Source organism: Artemia franciscana, chromosome 3 (assembly GCF_032884065.1).
Source record: "Artemia franciscana chromosome 3, ASM3288406v1, whole genome shotgun sequence".
NCBI lineage: Eukaryota > Metazoa > Arthropoda > Branchiopoda > Anostraca > Artemiidae > Artemia > Artemia franciscana.
Genome location: NC_088865.1, coordinates 15,728,165 through 15,743,684, shown reverse-complemented (window position 1 = coordinate 15,743,684; position 15,520 = coordinate 15,728,165). Strand labels below are relative to the sequence as shown.

The 15,520-nt window shown below is 31.7% G+C and overlaps 1 protein-coding gene across 1 annotated transcript in view; it reads right to left on the bottom strand.

The window, feature by feature from the left end:
• Positions 1–12,831: 12,831 nt before the first annotated feature.
• The window catches only part of LOC136024935 (uncharacterized), a gene marked incomplete in the record, with an annotated part of 44,768 nt that continues 42,079 nt past the window's right edge, over positions 12,832–15,520 (bottom strand). Inside the window, 1 exon segment of the mRNA XM_065700522.1 lies at positions 12,832–15,520.

The following is a 15,520-nucleotide window of genomic DNA, read 5'->3' as shown; positions in this document are numbered from 1 at the left end:
GTAATTCCTATCCTATAAGTAATAACTTCAGTTCGTTTTAAGTTTTAATGTTGCTCCTATTTCAGTTGATTTTTTTATTATCATTATTTACTCACTATGACGAAGGGCATAGCCGAGGGAGAAGAAAAGTAGCCTTCACTGCCTTATTTTGGGCTCTTAGAAGTGAGCGCAGAAGAGATCTGTTTGTACTGCGCCAGACATAGCAACAATATGAAAGGTAAAAATAAAAGAATGATAAAGAGAAATCTGGAGGAAGAAAGAATTGACTCGGTGCACAGCAAATACTTTTGGAGGATGAGGGAACGGGTGTGAGCAACTTGGGGTTTAAAAGAAAGAAAACAATAAAGAGACATACCAAGAAATGTCATCTTAGTAATTTCCGGTATAATCTTGTTCCCAAAAGTCAGGATGATTGTCCCCTTTACCTCACACATATAATAAGGGGCCACAAAATGTATAAAGCCACTTTGGCTTTTAAGGGCGATACCATTTGAAGAGCACCACTTCTTCACTTTATCAAGAACACATTGAGCTACGGAAGTGACAGATGGTAGTTCCACAGCAGCACTAAAAAGTTACTGCCGTCAGTAAAGAGGACAAGGTGCACAAGCAGATGAGGACCATCAAAAAAGGCCGTGATTAAGTACAAAAAAGGTTTAAGTACAAAAAAGTTTAAGGCCAAAAGTACAAAAGGCACAGAGACCTGTGGGGCACCTTTTGATATAAGCAAAGTAGAGAAAAAAGTACCATCAAACAAAACATGCTGAAATGTCCCTGAGAGGTAAGACATTCACCATTCTTGTTGGACTCCATGCGCTCTAAATAAAGACACGTTCGAAAGATTCTTGTTTTTATCTTTATGTTCAATTGCTTGTTTTTAAACAGTATGTTCAAGTATGCTGCAATGTTTGATAGTTTTGGTATTTGCGTGGGTCATGGGTATGATTCTGGCTGAAATTTTCCAACAGCTTTAGTTTTTCACTTACCACCTTTTTACGGAGCTGAGCTTGAGCCGAATCTTTTGTGCAATTAAATAAAAAGTTTTCTCAACCGAAAGTAAGGAGCAACATTAAAGCTCAAAACAAACACAGATTATCAATTGTATGACGGGTGCTGCCCCCTTCTTAATAAATCGCTCTTTACACTAAAGTTTTTCTCAACTGTTATTAAAAGTTTTTCTGACCGTTTTCAATTAGATTATCTGATTCATCAACCACCAACTATTCAGCAATATGAAACGTACATTCCATTACCTAGACTAAATTATATGGAAATCCACATGATTGCATCGGCAACTAGCTCTTCACTCCCTGCTGTATATCACAGTGCACCCTCCTCACACAACGTGTGGCAAACTTCCGCAACTAATGGGACACGTAATATGGTGTTCACTCATGGTAACGTACTGCAAGTAAGAAGCGAAACGGCTCGAGAGTAACCGTAACTCTAAAAAAGGAATTTTGAATATATCAAAACAATTGGCTTGTTATGCTGGTTCCAAATATACCTGGAAGGAACAACTAATTCAGTTTAAAGCTCACTTAGTTGGCAGATATTTGTTCGAAGTTAAACGAACACAATTTGTATTTACATGGTTCAAACGGATCAGACGTTTTTGCAGTTCAACATAAAAGTCGAACGCTCATGAAAAAGCTTATGCTGTGGAAACCTTGCTTTGATAATGACAAGTATAACTGCTTTGAAACATACGAATTTTTTAATTTTGAAAACCAAGTGCAGCCTCAGGTAAACTTACTGTTTGTTATCTGTCATTTAACTCTGTGATTTGTTGAGTTGAGTTTGTTTCTCATATCAGGATGACTTACCAACTAGCATGTCAACAAAAGCAAATGAAGAACTCATTGATTTACTAGCTGGGACCCGGCGTTTTCGCCACCAGGACCCAGAAACTCCTTTTAGTAAACCTAAATTTATTTTTATAGGAAAAAAAGGGCATGGGCGGGGGGGGGGTAGTTGCCCTCCGATCACTTTTGACTCTTAAAAAGGGCACTAGAAGTTCCAATTTCCAATCGAATGAGCCCCCTCCAAAGTTTATGCAACGACCCTTTCCATATGAAGTGCGTCTGGAAAAAATAATAGTAAATGAATATAAGACATTGGAGTTGTACGACCTTTACTAAACGCAACGCTATAGCGTTGCCTCTGAAAAGTGAACTGGAACTTTTAATTTCCAACCAAATGAGCCCTCTCCGAAGTTTATACGAGCATCCCTTCCAGAAGAACCATGAATCCCACCAGAAAATAACTTACAACGCCTGACCGCGGACTCTGGGGGGGGGGGGAGGGTGTCAAAAAGGAGTTTTAATTATCAGGTGTTTCAACTATTTTCAAGAAAATCGTTATCAAAATTTTTATCGGAAGGGTTTGGAGGAAAAGGGGCGTGAAGGGCTAGTTGCCCTTGAAACGCTTTTGACTCTTTCGAAAGATAAACTTCCGATTTCCAATCAAATGGGCCCTCTCTGAAGTTTAAATAAGCATTCCTTCCATAAAAACCATATATGCCCCCAGGGCACAACTTTCAATGACTGTCCCCAGGCCCTGGAGGTTGAGTCGACACCAGAGTTTTTATTATCTGACTTTTTATCTGATACATTTGGGGAAAAGGTCGTGGGGGGGGGCTAGTTACCCCTCGATCTCTTTTGATTCTTCACAAATGAACTGGGACTTTCTCTTTCCAAACAAATAAGTCCCCTCTAAAGTTTACACGAGCATCCCTCCCATAAGAACCATATATGCCCCCAGAGGATAACTTACAACACCTGCCCCGGGCCCTGGTAGGTTGTGTCGACACTAGAATTTTTGTTATCTAACCTTTTAACTATTTTTAACAAAATGGCTATCTCAAAATTTTTATCTGAGGCATTTAGGGAAAAAGGACGTGGAGGAGGGGGCTAGTTCCCTTCCGTTCTCTTTTGACTCTTAAAAAGTGAAATAGAACTTTCACTTTCCAAATAGATGAACCCTCTCTGAAGTTTATACGAGCATCCCTTTCACAAGAACCATATATACCCACAGGGCATAACTTACAACGCCTGCCCCTGGGCCATGATGGGGGGGGGGGTTGTATCGTCAAGGGAAATTTTATTATCTGACCTTTGAACTATTTTTGACAAAATGACAATTTCAAAACTTTTATCGGATGTATTTAGTGAAGAAATGACGTAGAGGGGGCGGGGCCAGTTGCCGATCCGATCCCTTTTGACACTGAAAAAGTGAACTAGAACTTTAATTTCCAATCAAATGGGCCCTGTCTGAAGTTTATACGAGCATCTCTTCAATAAGAACCATATTTGCCCTCAGGGTGTAACTTAAAATGCCTGCCCCCAGCCCCTGGGGAGTAGTGTCTACCCCAGAGTTTTTGTTATATCATCTTTAAATTATTTTTATCAAAATGGCTAACTCAAGATTTTTAATCAAATGTATTTGGGGAAAAATAAGGTAAGGGGGGGGTCTAGTTGCCCTCTGATCACTTTTGATTCTTGAAAAGAGCACTAGAAATCTCGATTTCCAATCAAATGAGCCCCCTTTGAAGTTTGCACTACGACCCATTCAATATGAAGTGCCTCTGGAAAAAAAACAATAAAAAAAACATTGGAGCCATATGGTCTTTACTATAGGCAACGCTGCAGCGTTGCCTCTGATATACAAGAAATCATTTCAATACATTTTGCTTTCAAACATCACATTTTGTTTTAATGCACCAGCATTTCATATTTCTTTTTCGTATCAGCAACTTCTCAATATTGTTGAAGATGAACTCATTGAATATTGTTGAAGATGAACTCCTCCAATATTGTTGAAGATAAGCTCATGTTCGAAAATTGCAGATTTTTGCAGGAAAGTTGAAAGCGGATAAAAAAAATTGTGTTCTAACATTCCTTACAAATAAACCTTTTGTTTTTTTTTGCTTTATCGTCCAAATTAGACAAAGATCTTTACTTAGAGTTTATAGTGGAAACAGAAACTTAGTTCAAAAGAACAAAGTCGTCTTAGCAAAATGCAGTTGATAGAACGTACATGTAAAACACTAGCTTAATTAAAGTAAAGAGTTTACCCACCAACATTTGGTACTATGGCAGAGATAGAGATTTTTTTTTTTTAACAACAGAAGAGTACTACAATAGTTCAATTGTCAGAAGTTTGGAAATTGAAAAGAGATTGTCCAAAAAGTCATGCATGCCCGAGATGTGTATATAAACATCAAAGAAAAGACAGACTGCCCATTGAAGCAACAGTCCAATGAAGAGACAAACATTGTAGGCTAGGCTCTTTTTTATATGTTTTTTTTTGCAATTAAAATGAGCTGTAAAGTAACTAAAATGAGACAATATTGCACCAAAGCACACCATTCATGTTATTGCTGAACATTCTTGTTTGCCAAAAATAGTCATTCATTACTTCACGCGCTTACTCATTATTTCAAGCAATAAAACTAAAAATTATCAAATTTAAAACTATCCTTAGTCTACATGAGGGATTCCCTTCTGAAAAAAAGATAGGATTCTGCTAATTTAGTAATTACTTTAATTTGCCAATTTAACAAGATGGGTTAGTAAAAAATAAATTAGCTAAGGAACATATTTATAATGATGCTTGCATAAAAATTGATTATACATTCATGGGTTTTCATCTAGAACAAAAAAAATAAAATAAATAAAACAGAATTAATTGTATATATGTAAATAGACCAGTTCCGTCAACGTCCTGTCTGGAGTCAAGTTTTTATTTTGTTTTCGCCCAAAACAGCACGACTGAATTCATGTTTGGTTGTTACTGTATCTAAGCGGTTAGTCCCTTAATTGTTTTGTACCTCTTCCTGACCCTCTCATCCCCCCCTCAAAAAATAAATGGATAAAGTTGTAATTTAACAACTGAACCTTAATATAAGAATTGGTGAGAAACCAGCCTATGTCCTGCCATGTTCATTTCTTTCTCAAAGCACTAAATTGGACGAGGGCATTACGTATATGCTGAATTAATTTCATTAAATATACAACAGTACGGCAAAACTTATGATAGTGTTATTTCTGTTTGAAGGTCGATGTGGTAACGCAAGTGTACCAAAATAGATACGCGTCATCCACTCGAGTGCCTAGAATCCGTCAGGAAGGCTTTATGTTTGGAGCAAACAAGGCCAAAACATCACAATCGTAGAATGCGATTACCTCATCAATCATAGAAGAGATTAGACAACACTGTTCAGAAAAGCTGTATTTAAAACAAAGAAGTCAGCTTATAAATTTTAAATTGAACTTTTGCAAGCTTGAATGAATATTAATCAATCACAGTTGTTTATACCACAAGGCACATTAGTAAAATCAAACCGATATTAAACGATTGTTTAATATTAAACAATATCAAACAAATATTAAACAATTGTTTAACATTAAACAAAAATAAAATCAATATTAAACGAAAAAAGCAACAATAAAATACAAGAAAGGAAAAGCAGCATCCTTACAAAAAAAAACTTCGCAAATGGTGAAGTATAATAACACAGGCAAGAAAAACTAAGAAAATTTAAACGTCAAATCCGAGTACGTAGAGTGTGTTTAAGAGGTTGATCGATCATTTATTTTTATCCTTTTTTTATCTTTGAATGGTATATAGTCAAGATATTTTTCCATATTTGGTATTTATTAGAGCAGAAAAGGCTGCATTTATAACTAGGAAATTGGGATAGAATATTTACTATCCTGCCGTTTGTGACAAAAATCCCAATAGATTAAAAAGACTGATTATACAATTACAGAGCAAAACCAAGTTTAACATTGTGTTGGGTCAATTTTGAGGATAAGGTTAAATACAGCTTTTTATAAAAGCCTAGAAATTTAGATATTTGAGATAAATAACCGATTTAAAAGAGACCATTGCTATGCAACTGTGAAAAAACTGGTAAAAAAGAAGAAGAAACAATATCAAACACAAGGACAGTCATTAGGATATTAAAGAGCGATAAATGAGATGAATCTATAGAAAAAACATGTGCTGCACTGTTGCCATGATACTTAATATTAAAACTAATTTTTCGATTTAAAAGTAAAAAGGAGGGATTTTTTGGCCAATAGTAAAATTTTATGACCTTCATGTGCAACACTGTTGCCATGATACTTAGTATTAAAACTAATTGTTCGATTTAAAAGTAAAAAGGACGGATCTTTTGGTCAATAGTAAAATTTTATGACCCTCATGTGCAACACTGTTGCCATGATACTTAGTATTGAAACTTATTGTTAGATTTAAAAGTAAAAAGGACGGATCTTTTGGTCAATAGTAAATTTTATGACCTTCATGTGCAACACTGTTGCCATGATACTTAATATTAAAACTTATTGTTAGATTTAAAAGTAAAAAGGACGGATCTTTTGGTCAATAGTAAAATTTTATGACCTTCATGTGCAACACTGTTGCCATGATACTTAATATTAAAACTAATTGTTAGATTTAAAAGTAAAAAGGACGGATCTTTTGGTCAATAGTAAAATTTTATGACCTTCATGTGCAACACTGTTGCCATGATACTTAGTATTGAAACTAATTGTTAGATTTAAAAGTAAAAGGAGGGATTTTTTGGTCAATAGTAAAATTTATGACCTTCATGTGCAACACTGTTGCCATGATACTTAGTATTAAAACTAATTGTTAGATTTAAAAGTAAAAAGGACGGATCTTTTGGTCAATAGTAAAATTTTATGACCTTCATGTGCAACACTGTTGCCATGATACTTAGTATTAAAACTTATTGTTAGATTTAAAAGTAAAAAGGACGGATCTTTTGGTCAATAGTAAAATTTTATGACCTTCATGTGCAACACTGTTGCGATGATACTTAGTATTAAAACTTATTGTTAGATTTAAAAGTAAAAAGGACGGATCTTTTGGTCAATAGTAAAATTTTATGACCTTCATGTGCAACACTGTTGCCATGATACTTAGTATTAAAACTAATTGTTAGATTTGAAAGTAAAAAGGACGGATCTTTTGGTCAATAGTAAAATTTTATGACCTTCATGTGCAACACTGTTGCCATGATACTTAGTATTAAAACTAATTGTTAGATTTAAAAGTAAAAAGGACGGATCTTTTGGTCAATAGTAAAATTTTATGACCTTCATGTGCAACACTGTTGCCATGATACTTAGTATTAAAACTTATTGTTAGATTTAAAAGTAAAAAGGACGGATCTTTTGGTCAATAGTAAAATTTTATGACCTTCATGTGCAACACTGTTGTCATGATACTTAGTATTAAAACTTATTGTTAGATTTAAAAGTAAAAAGGACGGATCTTTTGGTCAATAGTAAAATTTATGACCTTCATGTGCAACACTGTTGCCATGATACTTAGTATTAAAACTAATTGTTAGATTTAAAAGTAAAAAGGACGGATCTTTTGGTCAATAGTAAAATTTTATGACCTTCATGTGCAACACTGTTGCCATGATACTTAGTATTAAAACTTATTGTTAGATTTAAAAGTAAAAAGGACGGATCTTTTGGTCAATAGTAAAATTTTATGACCTTCATGTGCAACACTGTTGCCATGATACTTAGTATTAAAACTAATTGTTAGATTTAAAAGTAAAAAGGACGGATCTTTTGGTCAATAGTAAAATTTTATGACCTTCATGTGCAACACTGTTGCCATGATACTTAGTATTAAAACTTATTGTTAGATTTAAAAGTAAAAAGGACGGATCTTTTGGTCAATAGTAAATTTTATGACCTTCATGTGCAACACTGTTGCCATGATACTTAGTATTAAAACTAATTGTTAGATTTAAAAGTAAAAAGGACGGATCTTTTGGTCAATAGTAAAATTTTATGACCTTCATGTGCAACACTGTTGCCATGATACTTAGTATTAAAACTTATTGTTAGATTTAAAAGTAAAAGGACGGATCTTTTGGTCAATAGTAAAATTTTATGACCTTCATGTGCAACACTGTTGCCATGATACTTAGTATTAAAACTAATTGTTAGATTTAAAAGTAAAAAGGACGGATCTTTTGGTCAATAGTAAAATTTTATGACCTTCATGTGCAACACTGTTGCCATGATACTTAGTATTAAAACTTATTGTTAGATTTAAAAGTAAAAAGGACGGATCTTTTGGTCAATAGTAAAATTTTATGACCTTCATTTGCAACACTGTTGCCATGATACTTAGTATTAAAACTAATTGTTAGATTTAAAAGTAAAAAGGACGGATCTTTTGGTCAATAGTAAAATTTTATGACCTTCATGTGCAACACTGTTGCCATGATACTTAATATTAAAACTTATTGTTAGATTTAAAAGTAAAAAGGACGGATCTTTTGGTCAATAGTAAAATTTTATGACCTTCATGTGCAACACTGTTGCCATGATACTTAGTATTAAAACTTATTGTTAGATTTAAAAGTAAAAAGGACGGATCTTTTGGTCAATAGTAAAATTTTATGACCTTCATGTGCAACACTGTTGCCATGATACTTAGTATTAAAACTAATTGTTAGATTTAAAAGTAAAAAGGACGGATCTTTTGGTCAATAGTAAAATTTTATGACCTTCATGTGCAACACTGTTGCCATGATACTTAGTATTAAAACTTATTGTTAGATTTAAAAGTAAAAAGGACGGATCTTTTGGTCAATAGTAAAATTTTATGACCTTCATGTGCAGCACAGTTGACATGATACTAATATTAAAGCTGAGTATTAAGATTAAAAAGAGTAACTTGTCTAAACTGAGATTCTACTTTTAGTGAGAATATTGCATTCTATGTCAGAAAAATTAGTAATAATATGAAACATGTTGCATTTACATAAATCAGGTATCTTCAACACAAAACCCGTACTTCTTAGGAAAAAAGCGCTAACATTCCAAAAATCCACATTGAAAATATTAAAAGATATAGAATGACACATCTAAATGAGGTGACAGATCAAGACTAGTTTCACAAATCATTGTGAAAATATGTACAGATTGGCAGCCAAACTTAATCACAGATTCTTAAATTGACAAGAATAATTCACAAGAATTGATTGTACAGCAGAGATTCTCAAATACACATAAATCAGGCCCAAAATTTTTTATCAGTAGATAAAATTGATGTAAGAGACAGACTATATATCTGATATATAATGTCATTTTAAGGTGTTACATGGGTTACTTAATTAAAAAATTAAATTTACAAGAATAATAAACATAAAGAAAATTTGAAAAGATTTTGATGAATTTCTGCTCTTAGCTAATCTGGAATCGAACGAGAAAATTAAATTCTAAAATCTGTAGTTTCTATTAAACAAAGAGACAAATTTATTACTCAAAGTGTCATTTTAGGGTTTTATTTCTAGAACTTAATTGAAAAAAAAAAGACAGGTGAGAACCTTTAAGTATCAAGCCACAATGAAGTAATTGAGCGGTCAAGTATTCAAAATCTGCAGCATAAGTTAAAAATTAAAATGTAAAAAATGTATCTTCAAAAAATAGTTGTTATATAAGTGCCAATATAGGCTTTTATATTTATTATTTACTAAAAGGAAAAAAAGTTACAGTAACAATAAATAAAAAAAGAAAAAAAAATACTGAGAAACTAGTTAATATGCACCGGCAGATCAAAAACTAAACATAGAGCTCCATTTAAGTATTTCGTTTATCTGTATGTTAACTGAAATAAAATTAAAGCTACTCAAAAATTAAGAAAATGACAATAATTGGAAGAGAACTTCCAATTATTGCTACAGTTGGCAAACCAATAATTAATACCTACTACAATTATCACGGTTGATCACAAACCAGGAGTCTATTTCAGTGACTAATTCTAGCATGACAAATTAGTGACATCACAGATCATTAACAGCAAAAAAGTGACATGAATCAATTTTAAAAACAAAGGGAAAAAAATTGCAGATTGTAGCTCAAAATCCAAGGTTGTCAGTGTTTTTATTTATTTTCTCTTCAATTTTAAAAACTTCACAAAGAGTTTTAATCTAGTTTCGAATTTGACATAAACAAATATTTTAGTGCTATTAGGCACATCTTTTCCAGTATGTTCAATGAATTAAATGCATGAAATTTCCTTCAAATAACGAAAACAAATCTATTTACACTGAAAACCCTGGATATAAGCAACAGTTAAAAAAACTCACACGGTATCTGCTCTTAGCCTTAGAACCACCAAAAAATAAGTAAATAATAAAACGTATATACAAGTATAATCTGTTTCAGTTTCTTGTTGATGACAATGTGATGCATGATAGCTACAAGCCCCCAATCTTGGTACAGAAAATTGACATTCAAGGTCAGTGCTTGTGATATGTGAATGCACGTATCTGCTACAGCACGTACACAAGCCAGACCAATTTTAAAGCTATCGCCAATTTATAATTAAAAAGAAACCAAAGGAAAGTGTCAGTAGAAATACTAAGCATCTCAGAAATTTTTACTAAAAATTCATCAAAATTTACTAGGATGTAAATTGAAGAAATTAAAAAAAAAAAAATGTTTTCATCAACAAGGAGATTTATGGTTTGGTGTTTACACCAAACCATAACAGTAAAATTTTATGACCTTCATGTGCAACACTGTTGCCATGATACTTAGTATTAAAACTAATTGTTAGATTTAAAAGTAAAAAGGACGGATCTTTTGGTCAATAGTAAAATTTTATGACCTTCATGTGCAACACTGTTGCCATGATACTTAGTATTAAAACTAATTGTTAGATTTAAAAGTAAAAAGGACGGATCTTTTGGTCAATAGTAAAATTTTATGACCTTCATGTGCAACACTGTTGCCATGATACTTAGTATTAAAACTAATTGTTAGATTTAAAAGTAAAAAGGACGGATCTTTTGGTCAATAGTAAAATTTTATGACCTTCATGTGCAACACTGTTGCCATGATACTTAGTATTAAAACTAATTGTTAGATTTAAAAGTAAAAAGGACGGATCTTTTGGTCAATAGTAAAATTTTATGACCTTCATGTGCAACACTGTTGCCATGATACTTAGTATTAAAACTAATTGTTAGATTTAAAAGTAAAAAGGACGGATCTTTTGGTCAATAGTAAAATTTTATGACCTTCATGTGCAACACTGTTGCCATGATACTTAGTATTAAAACTAATTGTTAGATTTAAAAGTAAAAAGGACGGATCTTTTGGTCAATAGTAAAATTTTATGACCTTCATGTGCAACACTGTTGCCATGATACTTAGTATTAAAACTAATTGTTAGATTTAAAAGTAAAAAGGACGGATCTTTTGGTCAATAGTAAAATTTTATGACCTTCATGAGCAACACTGTTGCCATGATACTTAATATTAAAACTAATTGTTAGATTTAAAAGTAAAAAGGACGGATCTTTTGGTCAATAGTAGAATTTTATGACCTTCATGTGCAACACTGTTGCCATGATACTTAGTATTAAAACTAATTGTTAGATTTAAAAGTAAAAAGGACGGATCTTTTGGTCAATAGTAAAATTTTATGACCTTCATGTGCAACACTGTTGCCATGATACTTAGTATTAAAACTAATTGTTAGATTTAAAAGTAAAAAGGACGGATCTTTTGGTCAATAGTAAAATTTTATGACCTTCATGTGCAACACTGTTGCCATGATACTTAGTATTAAAACTAATTGTTAGATTTAAAAGTAAAAAGGACGGATCTTTTGGTCAATAGTAAAATTTTATGACCTTCATGTGCAACACTGTTGCCATGATACTTAGTATTAAAACTAATTGTTAGATTTAAAAGTAAAAGGACGGATCTTTTGGTCAATAGTAAAATTTTATGACCTTCATGAGCAACACTGTTGCCATGATACTTAATATTAAAACTAATTGTTAGATTTAAAAGTAAAAAGGACGGATCTTTTGGTCAATAGTAAAATTTTATGACCTTCATGTGCAACACTGTTGCCATGATACTTAGTATTAAAACTAATTGTTAGATTTAAAAGTAAAAAGGACGGATCTTTTGGTCAATAGTAAAATTTTATGACCTTCATGTGCAACACTGTTGCCATGATACTTAGTATTAAAACTAATTGTTAGATTTAAAAGTAAAAAGGACGGATCTTTTGGTCAATAGTAAAATTTTATGACCTTCATGAGCAACACTGTTGCCATGATACTTAATATTAAAACTAATTGTTCGATTTAAAAGTAAAAAGGACGGATCTTTTGGTCAATAGTAAAGTTTTATGACCTTCATGTGCAACACTGTTGCCATGATACTTAGTATTAAAACTAATTGTTAGATTTAAAGTAAAAAGGACGGATCTTTTGGTCAATAATAAAATTTTATGACCTTCATGAGCAACACTGTTGCCATGATACTTAATATTAAAACTAATTGTTCGATTTAAAAGTAAAAAGGACGGATCTTTTGGTCAATAGTAAAATTTTATGACCTTCATGTGCAACACTGTTGCCATGATACTTAGTATTAAAACTAATTGTTAGATTTAAAAGTAAAAAGGACGGATCTTTTGGTCAATAGTAAAATTTTATGACCTTCATGTGCAACACTGTTGCCATGATACTTAGTATTAAAACTAATTGTTAGATTTAAAAGTAAAAAGGACGGATCTTTTGGTCAATAGTAAAATTTTATGACCTTCATGTGCAACACTGTTGCCATGATACTTAGTATTAAAACTAATTGTTAGATTTAAAAGTAAAAAGGACGGATCTTTTGGTCAATAGTAAAATTTTATGACCTTCATGAGCAACACTGTTGCCATGATACTTAATATTAAAACTAATTGTTAGATTTAAAAGTAAAAAGGACGGATCTTTTGGTCAATAGTAAAATTTTATGACCTTCATGTGCAACACTGTTGCCATGATACTTAGTATTAAAACTAATTGTTAGATTTAAAAGTAAAAAGGACGGATCTTTTGGTCAATAGTAAAATTTTATGATCTTCATTTGCAGCACAGTTGCCATGATACTAATATTAAAGCTGAGTATTAAGATTAAAAAGAGTAACTTGTCTAAACTGAGATTCTACTTTTAGTGAGAATATTGCATTCTATGTCAGAAAAATTAGTAATAATAAGAAACATGTTGCATTTACATAAATCAGGTATCTTCAACACAAAACCCGTACTTCTTAGGAAAAAACCGCTAACATTCCAAAAATCACATTGAAAATATTAAAAGATATAGAATGACACATCTAAATGAGGTGACAGATCAAGACTAGTTTTCACAAATCATTGTGAAAATATGTACAGATTGGCAGCCAAACTTAATCACAGATTCTTAAATTGACAAGAATAATTCACAAGAATTGATTGTACAGCAGAGATTCTCAAATATACATAAATCAGGCCCAAAATTTTTTATCAGTAGATAAAATTGATGTAAGAGACAGACTATATATCTGATATATAATGTCATATTAAGGTGTTACATGGGTTACTTAATTAAAAAAATTAAATTTACAAGAATAATAAACATAAAGAAAATTTGAAAAGATTTTGATGAATTTCTGCTCTTAGCTAATCTAAAATCGAACGAGAAAATTAAATTCTAAAATCTGTAGTTTCTATTAAACAAAGAGACAAATTTATTACTCAAAGTGTCATTTTAGGGTTTTATTTCTGGAAGTTAATTGAAAAAAAAAGACAGGAGAGAACCTTTAAGTATCAAGCCACAATGAAGTAATTGAGCGGTCAAGTATTCAAAATCTGCAGCATAAGTTAAAAATTAAAATGTAAAAAATGTATCATCAAAAAATAGTTGTTATATAAGTGCCAATATAGGCTTTTATATTTATTATTTACTAAAAGGAAAAAAAGTTACAGTAACAATAAATAAAAAAAAAGAAAAAAAAATACTGAGAAACTAGTTAATATGCACCGGCAGATCAAAAACTAAACATAGAGCTTCATTTAAGTATTTCGTTTATCTGTATGTTAACTGAAATAAAAATTAAAGCTACTCAAAAATTAAGAAAATGACAATAATTGGAAGAGAACTTCCAATTATTGCTACAGTTGGCAAACCAATAATTAATACCTACTATAATTATCACGGTTGATCACAAACCAGGAGTCTATTTCAGTGACTAATTCTAGCATGACAGATTAGTGACATCACAGATCATTAACAGCAAAAAAGTGACATGAATCAATTTTAAAAACAAAGGGAAAAAAATTGCAGATTGTAGCTCAAAATCCAAGGTTGTCAGTGTTTTTATTTATTTTCTCTTCAATTTTAAAAACTTCACAAAGAGTTTTAATCTAGTTTCGAATTTGACATAAACAAATATTTTAGTGCTATTAGGCACATCTTTTCCAGTATGTTCAATGAATTAAATGCATGAAATTTCCTTCAAATAACGAAAATAAATCTATTTACACTGAAAACCCTGGATATAAGCAACAGTTAAAAAAACTCACACGGTATCTGCTCTTTAGCCTTAGAACCACCAAAAAATAAGTAAATAAATAAAACGTATATACAAGTATAATCTGTTTCAGTTTCTTGTTGATGACAATGTGATGCATGATAGCTACAAGCCCCAATCTTGGTACAGAAAATTGACATTCAAGGTCAGTGCTTGTGGTATGTGAATGCACGTATCTGCTACAGCACGTACACAAGCCAGACCAATTTTAAAGCTATCGCCAACAAAAAGAAACCAAAGGAAAGTGTCAGTAGAAATACTAAGCATCTCAGAAATTTTTACTAAAAATTCATCAAAATTTACTAGGATGTAAATTGAAGAAATTGAAAAAAAAAAATGTTTTCATCAACAAGGAGATTTATGGTTTGGTGTTTACACCAAACCATAACATGGAAGTTGCTATTTACAACTTCAAAAAACTCAGTCGGGATAAAAAAACTAGCTAAATGGAATTAAAAGGAGAAAAATTTCAAACTAGGTGACTTCAAACTTGAGCTTCAGGGGTACAGGCTATTGCAAATTTAATGCTGATATGAAGTAAACATGAAGCGAAAAATAAAGCTACTTGAGAACAAAAACCGTTTTTGGAATAAAAGTCCCCGACACTGTGAAACCAACTAATAGATTTGCACCAATTAACAATGGAAATATATAAAACTGTCAAAAAAAAAAAAATGGGGTATTATGCCCTTAATTCTAAGTAAATGCACAGGGGAAACCCTCTCTCGAACCTGAAAAATAGTTTTTTTTTCCAACAAATAGTTTTTAGAAAAACAATTTTTTTTTACCGACAAACATTTTTTAGAATTTTTTTTTTTTTTTATGGAATAAGTCTAGTTGACCGTTTAACCATCCTTTTTTTATATTAACATCTCCCTTTAGACGAAAACGTTCCAAACAACAACAAAATCGTGCACAAATAAAATCGATTAGATAAGCATGCTTGTGCTAACAATATAACTTCATTAAATTTTTGATAAACACTCGAAACATGTAAACAAAATACAAAGCACATGGCTAAAATCAATTTTAAATATTAGGCAGTTCAAGAATAAAGCTTAAGAAACTGGATAAAAATTGTAAAAAT